This window comes from Sitophilus oryzae, unplaced genomic scaffold, assembly GCF_002938485.1.
Source record: "Sitophilus oryzae breed Bouriz unplaced genomic scaffold, Soryzae_2.0 scaffold_1440_pilon_pilon, whole genome shotgun sequence".
NCBI classification, from domain to species: Eukaryota; Metazoa; Arthropoda; class Insecta; order Coleoptera; family Curculionidae; genus Sitophilus; species Sitophilus oryzae.
This window is the reverse complement of record NW_022146105.1, coordinates 1763099-1774065: the sequence shown is the minus strand read 5'-3', so window position 1 is coordinate 1774065 and position 10967 is coordinate 1763099.

Sequence of the window (10967 nt, the reverse complement as noted above, 5' to 3'; positions counted from 1 at the left end):
CTAAGGGGACACCCTGTATATTAGAAGCATATTAGATAGCACATTTTTTAAATGAAAGTACTGGTTCAAAAAATAAATAAGTTTAGCCTGTTAAAAGTACAATAAAATAAAATCTTAACAATGTGCATATCCTAAAGTACAAATAACCATAATATAGTGTTTTACAGATACTTAAGGCATCCTTATTGAATATCAGAGATGAGTCAACGGTTCCCTTAGGAGTGCCAGGCCTGGCTTAGAGAAAAAAAAATCAGTGGAAGCCTCTAAATATTTTTCTAGGATGTTACGGTAAAGTAACGTCGGTAAGGTTCTTTAATCTTACCATTAACGTCAGAAGACGATGTCAATAAAATACAGAGAATATAACTTTAAACGACTTTCCTACTCTTTTATCGAATATCTGTTTTTATCAAGATTATTTACATTATAAGATTTCCTGATTCTATATTAGTGACTTTAAAAAAAACTGGATACTAAGTATATAAAACTGTTTGATCGCTGCATTTACAAGAATTATTGTATTTAAATCAGCTATATAATTTTATTAACATAATCTTATTATCATTACTACATATCTGGAAATATATTCTATAAAATAGCACTATTTTTTTCAAATAGGACAAAAATATGGACCAAAAATGGAAGTGGATTGCGACAAGGGAGAAGTCCTTAGGGGAACGTGGTGATATTTGTACCGCAGGAAGTAGTAATTCTAATTACATGTAGGCGAGCATCCAAGGTTACTTAATTTCTCGCCCTCCCCTGGGACTCTGCTGATTGAATGAATCTGAGGTCTTATTTCTCTTGCCATTTCGATTCTTCGTCACTTTAATGCCTCGATTGCTTTGACCAGGATTCGGCGCTGATTGTTCCCTGATTAGCTTAGTCTTCTTTAATTGATTGTTTAATTTTCAGGAAAAGAAAATATGGTTTGCAGGGGTATATAATATAATAACAATAATGTTGATTGTGAACGATTGTAAAGATTAGCTGCATTTTAGGATATATGTAACATTTTATTTTTTTTTCGCAAATTATTTTTGAAAATTTAGAATTTTTGATTTTTTTTTAATTTTTAGTTAAAAAAAATAATATCTTCATAATATGGCAACATATATGTAGGTAGTAGATTAAATTTACAAGAAAGGAAACCCAGAAAAGATCCAGTGTTTCTCAAAATCTAACCGATTTTTTTTATTTTTTAAAGTAAAATATCTCCGTTATTTTGGAGTTATTTGAAAAACGGTAAAGAGAAAATATGTTTATTTTATGGAGATCTACCAGCCCCGAAAATATTTGCATTTATTTAAGCCTCACCCTGTATAATGGGATGTTGTATCCATCGGCTCGTTCTATTAGTGTTTTCATAGTTCACAGTTAGTAACAGGTGGTCAACTGTACTGTATACCGGGTGCGTTTCAAAAGGGGCTCACCCTTATAAATTTTTTATTTTTTCAGTTAAAAAACCGGGATTTGGTATATTAGTATATGACATAAATTAGGATTGATTGACGTTGATGGTATTTAAAATATAATAATAATAATAGCTCCCGTATATAGCGTTTAACGCCTTGGGAGTAGCAAGGTACAGCTTGCCATACTAGAGCCGTTCGGTATACAAGGAAGGTAATGTGGCCTAGCACTACGCTTCAACCGCCTATTATTACCTCAGAATTGTGAATCCCAAGTACTCATTTAAGGCTGAGTCGACCTAGGTACCCAAACTATTTTTATTTTAATAAAAATAGTCGGCTGATGAAATGCCGGGTGTGGGATTCGAACCCACTACCTCGAGATTGGTAGACGAGAGCCTGTATATACCGAGGGTGCCATTTAAAAATCAAAAGTTGTAGTCATTTCCGGTGAAACAGGAAGTGACCAAAAACAATTGAATCGTCAATCAATCCTAATTTATGTCATATACTAACATACCAAATCTCTAATTTTTTATTTGAAAGAATAAAGTCATAGGGGTGAGCCACTTTTGAGACGCACCCGGTATAATATATTTTGTAAAATTGAATCCAATAATTAAATAAGATTTATTTTGAAATATTTCTGATATAAGATATATAAGTAAATTTAGTAAAATATCACTTCTGATTATCATTAAAAGCAAAAGTTAAGTCTAAAATTAGAAATCCGGTTGTCTGATGAAATTATAAAACTTAATTAAAGTGTATATGGGCTTTATTTCCGAAATCTTTGCCTTGAAGGGATTTGGGATATAAGTAGTCCTCGGCAACAATGAAAACGAAACCAGAAATGATCTTTTTGTGTAGCGAGCGGGGATTTTGGGTAATTTCCGAGAAGAATGATCGAAATGATTAGAAAGGAGTGGGCACAATACGCAGTACTGCATAATGCGACACAAAAGCAATAGAACGAGGGGACGAGCACGGCGAAAATTTGCCCAGAATTATAGCGGAAGAGGAGTTGGCGGGATGAAGCGATATCTTATGTAATTAATCACCGAAACTCGGTCGCTAGGTATTTGCCATAGTAAGCGAGCCGTCTTAATTTGTAAGATAAATACCTATATTAATTAGATTGCGTCAACAGGAGGAATCGTATAATTACTTAGGAACGAGACACTTTTCGTTCTAATACTTTATCGGCGTGTAGCAGTTGAAAATTTGCATAAATAACCCATAAAGCCAGCAAGCCAGCCACCCGCGATCTGTGTACAGAGAATTTTCCACCTTCAAGAAAAATTAACTTCCCCGAACTTTCAAGCAGCCGAAACTTCCGATGCCTTTATTATCTTTCCGTCTACCACGTTATTTCTAAAAATAACTTAGAAAATGTTAAATATGTATATTTCGTAGATTACTACTTCATATAATTACTTATACAATGCAATTCTAAATATTATGTATCCGGACGTTTTTGCGAACAAAGGAAGAAAAATTATTAAACTTTAATATATTGTGTGGTATACATCAGCGAGCTGTAAAAAGGTAAACAAAAAATTCTCTACTAAAACCAAATGAAAACGCAAAATATGACTAAACAGCACAATGTATGATATTAAGTTTCTTTGATATTGATGGCAAACAATCATCACCAGTAAACCATTAACCCAAGAAGTATGATGTTTGGATGGAGATCATAATAATAACACTGTTATTGCATGAATATATTATGCAATAATAGTATTCTTTAAAAAAATATATACGTTACAACCTATGGGAATCATCCAACGGTCTAAGGCGCAAACATAGTGAGGCATCTCGATGCGATGCTCGCCAAGATGCTGGCCGCGCTGCTCGCCAGGCTGGTAGCCGCGATGCATCCTACGCGCGCTGTTTTAAAACGGCGAATGGGTGCGCGTAGGATGCATCGCGACTATCGTACAAACATAGTGCGGGGCATTTCATCTCGATGCGATGCGCGCCATTCACCTTGCCATCCGGCGATGCTGAATCGAACATGTACAAATTTATGTGTCAAAACATACTGGAGCCTCGCACCTCGCCACGCACCTAGATGTTCAGCGCGATGCTTCCTAAAAACAAATTTTTGTTTTTGCGAGAAGCGGACGCGGATGCCTGAAACTTTACATTTGATTGGTCGGTTTAGGATTACAATTCGTTGAGCATATGTCGAACTAGAGTCGGGTGAAATAAAATGTTCACAATACTAATATTTAATTTATCACCAAAATGTAATAACCTTTGATTCTACAGGGTCCGGCAATAGTGCGTCGGACATCTGTAGTTCTAATAATAAAAAACTTATGAATTTTGTAGTCCAGACCAGTATCCTAATACCGTATGTATTAGTATGTATTAGGTATGTATTTGAGGAAAATATTTGAACTACTAAAGGGTGACTCAAAAAGTGTGAGTGGATCGCGAATATTTTTTTAAATGGAACACCTATATACGGGGTGGCGCAACTCATTCGCGTCGGTTGATTATACGAAAACGGAAATATGTAGAAACAAAATATTTTATGGGCATATGTGGGAAGACCATGTGCATAATTTAAAATTATTTTGAAATGTACAGGGTATGTCAGAACTAAGATTTACACACCAAAATTATATTTTTTCTTATGGAACACCCGATATTTTATTTCTTATTTGGATCCTTGGACACAAAATAAGGCATGTATTATAAGGGTTATTATATATTAATATGTTTACAAGCTTTGGGTTTTGAGATATTTAAAGATATTTAAATATGCATGCTACAATGGAATAGATTATCAACACCCTGTACATTACTTTTTAGAATTAATTCTTTTGCTGAGTTTAAAGATAGAGAAATAAACTTTACTGAAAAATTGTATTGCTGCCTTAAATTTATACAGGGGTACCAAAAATTCATGATTTATTTTAAATATTTATTTTACATAAAAACTTTGTTATTTTAAATACAACCTATTTTTTTAAATAAATCGAAACAGATTCAAATGCTCCTTCAAACTACATATATTAGGGTGTCCTATACCTATCTAGCTCAGATTTTGAATAAAGAGCAATTTTTTAATAAAATGGCAACAAAGAGGGCTGATGTCGTCATGGCAGGTTTCTAGTGACAGTAGCTATTTTCAAAATAGAAATTACTTTATGGACTATTTATTTATAGCAAGTACTTTAATCACTAGTTGTTTAAAAAAAGTATACCATTAATATTGCAAATTATATTTTATCCTCTCATAGTAAATGTCTTTTTAATTTTTTGATTATGTAACGAGCACTTTGTTTACTCACTTGTTTCGTCGAACTGCTTGAAACCATTTTTGCTTTTGATCAAATCGGTATGAGAAACTATGAAGCTATAAAATTTTGTTTCAGGAGAGTTGAATATCCGGGAAAGTTGAGTTATTGAATGTAATTGCACCCAACAACACCCTAATTGCGCTCTCCTTTATGCGTTAACATTTTTTCGGCAATTTTATTAACATTTGACATTGTCACAACACAGCACGACGCCGACGCCTAGTTCGAATTCTTTTTCATTTATTTTTTACTACCCGAAAGTGAGTGTTTTATATCTCTTTTTGTCTCAATAACTGCACTAGCAAAAAACTAAAATACTTATATATTATAACAAAACCACGATTTCAATATTATTCTATGCGATCAAGATAATTTCTGATTTTTGCCATTGACTCGCTGCGGTAGGAATTTGTTGAAATCATCTGAAATGCACCAAGCCTATACTAATTAATAACTACTATTACATGAACTGGTGCTTAATAAGACGGCGATGGTAAATGTTTCAGTATGCCTACGCGCACCTATTCGCCGTTTTAAAACAGTGCGCGTAGGATGCATCGCGACTTCCATCCTGGCGAGCAGCGCGGCCAGCATCTTGGCGAGCATCGCATCGAGATGCCTCCTATGTTTGTGCCCTAAGACACTCGAAGAAATTTCTCAGGACTTACGACGAAAAGATTTTCCTTGATTCAAAAGAACAATCTTCGGATTGTCACGGGGTTTTTAACAGTACACTGTCTCATCAATGAACACCTCAGTAGTTTGAAGCTAAGAAACAACGGCGAATGCAGATTCTGTTGCAAAAATGGGGAAACACCAGAACACCTCATCACTGAGTGCGCCGAGACAACAACCATTCCTGCCATAAACTTTGGTATAACCACAAACTAGTTTGTCTGTGGTACAACTGATATCGGAGATTGAGAACTAATCTCTGAATAATCATCTCTCCTATCTCAGATACTGGCTTTTGTCAAAGTCCTGAGAATATATGTTGAATTATAACGCAAGAAAGGGGGACACAATAAATCTATAAGGTCATGGTAATTAACTTCTTCTCATTTGCAAAATTTGTCAAGAATCTAAAATTTACAATGTTAAAACATATTACTTCGAAGTGCATGGCATTATCCATCAGCACTAAACCACTATTAGCTGAAGAAGAATGGTATTAGCTTGGTTAGGTTGTAGGCATAGGAGTAGGGTATGGCATATGACAAAATTTAGAAAAAATCGTTTATATAAAAATACGAAATATTCTGATAAAAAAGTAAAAAAGAATATTTATTAATAGAAGACCTAAAATCTAAAGATAAAAAAATAAATAAAACTGTCGAGACTATGAAGTATAAAAAAATGATCTAGTAGGCAAAAAAGTTTGTCAGCAATAAAAGGAGCTATAAAAACTGGAACAAATGAAGCTATTAGAGGCCGAAGATAAATGATTCTTGATTAGAGGGGCAATCACACGCGGTGATCAAGTCGCAAGATGACAACCACCTCTCCAGCGCCTGAATTCGCCCTTGTCAGATTAAATAGAGAAAGGGTGAAATTGGATAACTTTATAAGTACACCACCTCTCTCCGAGATTTATTGGGAAAGTGTGTGGAAAATCTTTTTTCCTTCCCTGCAATTAATCAGCTCCTTTCCGTTCCGCTTTCACCAAAATTTATGTGTTAAATTTTATTAGTAATTTTCTTCCTCGTCGCTTTTTGAAATCTCCTGATTGTTTGTATCTGCCATAGAGTAAATAAATAATAATATGTAGATCAGCTTAAAATTCAGAACATATGAAAGTTTAATATTTACGTGGAATTGTGAGGGTTTTATTAGTATGGTGATTTTATATTCCTTGAGAATGAATCGGCTACAATGTAAAGAGTGTTGTCTCGACTATTCCCTGTATGTCATACATTACGATCGCCTATAAAATGGCCATCGTCGTAAAATTTAATAAAAATCTAAAAGGCTGCCCAGCGCAACGAAGGTGTTCGTTTTCTCGCCAGGCATTTATCGTAAATCAGCTTTACAGCCATTCGATAATAATTTGCAGTAACTGATAGACAGCTTTTCACGTGTAGTTACATTCTGGGCACCGTAAGCATTTATAAATTTATAATGCGCCAGTTTTTTACATTGTAATTTCACACACAACATATTATGTAAGATATAAAAAAACAAACTTTCTATATCTATTGTCTTTAAAATTATATTATTATATAATCTTCCTAATTTAGTCCCTTACAAGATTATCTCGAATTGCAAGCTAGACTCATTGGTGAGCGAACCTAATGGTATGGTTGCGCTTGTGCGTCTGGTGGCCGCGTCCAGGCGCAGCACTGGCGTTTCCAGCGACTGACAACGCGGTTGCTATAGTTCCGCTTGTGCGTCTGGCAGCTGCGTCCAGACGCAACCGCCGCATTTTTAACCGTAGCAGTACCCAATTATTGAAAATAAATTATAAATAAAAATATTTTAGATACGTGCTTACCGTTTTTTTCTATCAATACACATATTTTCTCCCATACTGCGTCTTTGATAGACACACCTTTATAGTTCCATTGCTCGGGATCATAAATAGCACTATACTTCCTCACTTCGTCAATTAATTTTTCACTCTCTATACCAGAGAATATTGGCGCCATAATTATAAAAAGACACGCCAGACGCACAAGCGAAACCATACCTTAAGATCACTCTCTTTTAACAATACCATATTATATGAAAGGCAAACATCAGAAAAGATCAGGCGAATAGCGAAACAGTTCCTTGAATTAAGTAATTGTCATGGTCAATGTCCTTGAATTAATTATAATTGTAATTAAGTAATTGTCAAACAATGTCCTTGAATTGTCATGGGGTTTTTAATAGGATACTGTCCCTTCAATGAACACCTCAGCAGAATGATAAGAAATAACGGCGAATGCAGATTCTGTGAGGAGAATAGGGAAACACCAGAACCCCTCATCACTAAGTGTGCCGAGACGACAGCCATCCATGCCATAAAATTTGGTACGACTGATATCGGAGATGGAGAACTACCCTCAGTAACACCGTCTCTGATATTGACTTTTGTCAGGGTCCTGGGATTGTATAATGAGTTATAACTTAAGAAAGAGGGACACAATTGATCTGTATATAAGGTCGCGGTGATTAACCCCCTCCCACTCATTCTAACTGCCACATGGACCAACCCGCAAAACATACAGTCTTCGGAAGTCCGGATTATCCACAAGGAACCTCGGTATAGCGTACATTTAAAGAAATTATTTTTATATCAAACAATAATAACATATTTAGCCATGCACAATATGGCAACCAATTATAAGACGTACCAATGCTGAAGTCCTTAGCGGACAACCTGACAATCTGACTCAACAAGTTGACTGCACACAATCCCGTCACGTGTGTATGCCTAGCACTAGTGTAAAAGTTCAGTTCACACTTAATAACGGTCAGTAATACATCTTAGTCAATCTAAACGTTGTGTAAAATTACAAAATTAATGACAATGTCAGTCCAGAAAATATATTTTGAGATTAATTCCTAAAGAAAAATAGTTCTTTTTACTATAAATAATTACTTTTGTCTCATTAATTATTTCAAACAATATTCTGAAAGGTTTAATTGACGTAAATGATTGAAACGCGTTGTCTTGCTGGCGTTGAGGCATAAACAAGGCGAACCCTTAATCGGGAAATGTACAAACATTACCCTTGTTATGACATCGAGGAGAGTTTGTCAGCAAGAGTATAGTTCAGAGAGAGTTGTAAACTCTCATAACACGCACTTGGTGCCGCTATTAGAGACAATTAGTAATCACTGTCACGCGCCATCAGCTTATTAGGCCTTTTCCACTCTCTACCCTTTCAATTTTAATTTATTTTTTTAATAATCTAAAATAAAAAAATTACTTTAGCTTTATTTTTTGCTATAAATTAATTATTAAATTGTATCTGTCGAAATTAATAGTTAAAAAATAGTTCCTTTGCCTGGCCAAAAAAAAACAATTAAAGGGATAAAACTATTCAAAATATCACAAAGGTTTAGTGTTTTAGAGACACAGACACGTCTATAGAATCCGTTGAAACGCAGAAACCCTCAGAACGTCAACGGATTTAATAGTTAAATCCAAAAATCCAAATCATCCCTATCTGCGTTTACTAATTTTACGCAAAACTAAGGATTTGTTACCCTTCCAGTCTAAACCTTATCTAAACCAACCCAAGATCGAATTTATTCAGTCTCGGTGGTGAGAAAAAAGGATCCCTAAGACAAAAAGGGCCGAAGATTACATATGTAAATTAAGAATGGGGTTTACAGATCGAGAATGTAACAGTGAGTTGCCGTTATCAGCTTGCGACCACCCCAAATTCAAAAGTGAGGACAAAGCAATAAGGGTCTCCTCGCACCCCCAGCAAATCACTAAGTTCGATAACATCGTAATATATTATGGCCTTTTGTCCTTAAAGCCTAAATGTTATACCTATGACATTTCACTATTGTGTTCTGCCTTTATTTCTTCTCGTCTTTTTAGAATAAAATTATTTTACTATTTTGTATACCAGATTAATTTAATTTTTACTGATAAGATACATCTAGACAAATATAGTCTTAGCCAAAAATTCTTAATTATACTCAAGTAGATAGATAGATCCGTTCCATATTTATGTCCATGAAACTATACTATCCATGAAATAGGGGTTGCAGAGGGATGGTGCTACTGTAATTCGATGTATTTTGCGCCTACGAATCCAACGGTACCTCACTAAAGTAGATAACTCCTTCCGTTTCCTTTGTTTAACTCCAAAAATCTATTAAAAACAAAACTACCCCTAGAATAGTGGCTGTACAGGTATGAAACTACAGTCAGTGAGTGTATTTTGCGCCTCCGAATCCAGTAAGTAATAATTTAACTGTAATCATTTATATTTATATATGCTTATGCTGTCCTAAAGAGACTGTACCGCATATTTTTACATAGTGGAAGATTGCAGTGCGAGCTTGGCACTAAGATTTCCGGCAAAAATAAAGAATATTTTGTAAACGACGTTTCGCCGTCGAATCGGTCCCGTCCCCAATAAAATTATGCAAATGGCCTCCTTTTTATCCAAAATGCCACAAAAATGTTTCATTTACAAAACATATACCGTAAACGATATTATCGTGGAATTTTTATTTCAATATCGCCAACTTTATGGACGATCAGCTTTTATTCATGAAGCTTTTTCCGGTGCATATATATTTCTGTTTCGGTAAAAATTAAAATTTATATCGGACTATTTTGCATTTTTTATCAATTATTATGCTAACTCACCTTTGCCTTATTTAAGTTTCCTGTATTTTCGACAGGGTAATAGATGAAACGATAAAACCAAAGGGCTCTGCCTTAACATGACAATTTACATACTATAAAAGATTTAATATAATTTGCATATTCTATTGTTTATATTAAATCTTTTTTTTATAAGGTCTATCTACTAAAGGATTTGATATAAAGACAGGAAAATATATTAAAATTAGCTGAAACTTAAACTTCAACAATTAAAAAGGAATAGAAAGCAGGAATGAACTCGGTGAACTGATGACGATTCCGAGATTGCCAAATCTACGCCGATTGCAATCCGACCCAAACCAAAGGGTAACTAATAAGGTTTTTGCCGCCCCTCGACCACTATTCAAATAGATAAGGGTGAATGCAAAGCTTCTCCTAATTATATTATATCAGAGGGGTCATATATCAAACCAAAATTAACCAAATGGCATGGGTAGAGACACTCGGGTCCTTTCCATCTTCACCTCTTAATAGATATTCTATTGCCAGCCATATTCCCTAAAATATGCCTTTAATCGCTTTTATCAAAAAATATTGTTTTTTTTTTAATAAATTAAAAACGTGTTTTCAAAGCAGAAAAGGTGATTTCCAAAAAGAAAATTGATATATTGATAATTCATATATCAATTAGTAGTTCATCAATCAAATCTGTAATTGACATTTTTAAGGAAAAGGAACAAATATATACCTACTCGTATATATTTTCAAACACATGATTTCTCGAAGGATAGATTAATTTAATTTTAATTATACTCAATTAATAAATTTTTCATTCAGATATCTTTAGATGTTTATAGAGGGTCTCAAAATAAAAAAAATATCTGTCTGATAGAGGCAATAAAAATGATATATTTTTCGATGTTCTGAGAGCTTTACTGTACTAATCACTCCTTTTTTTTCGAA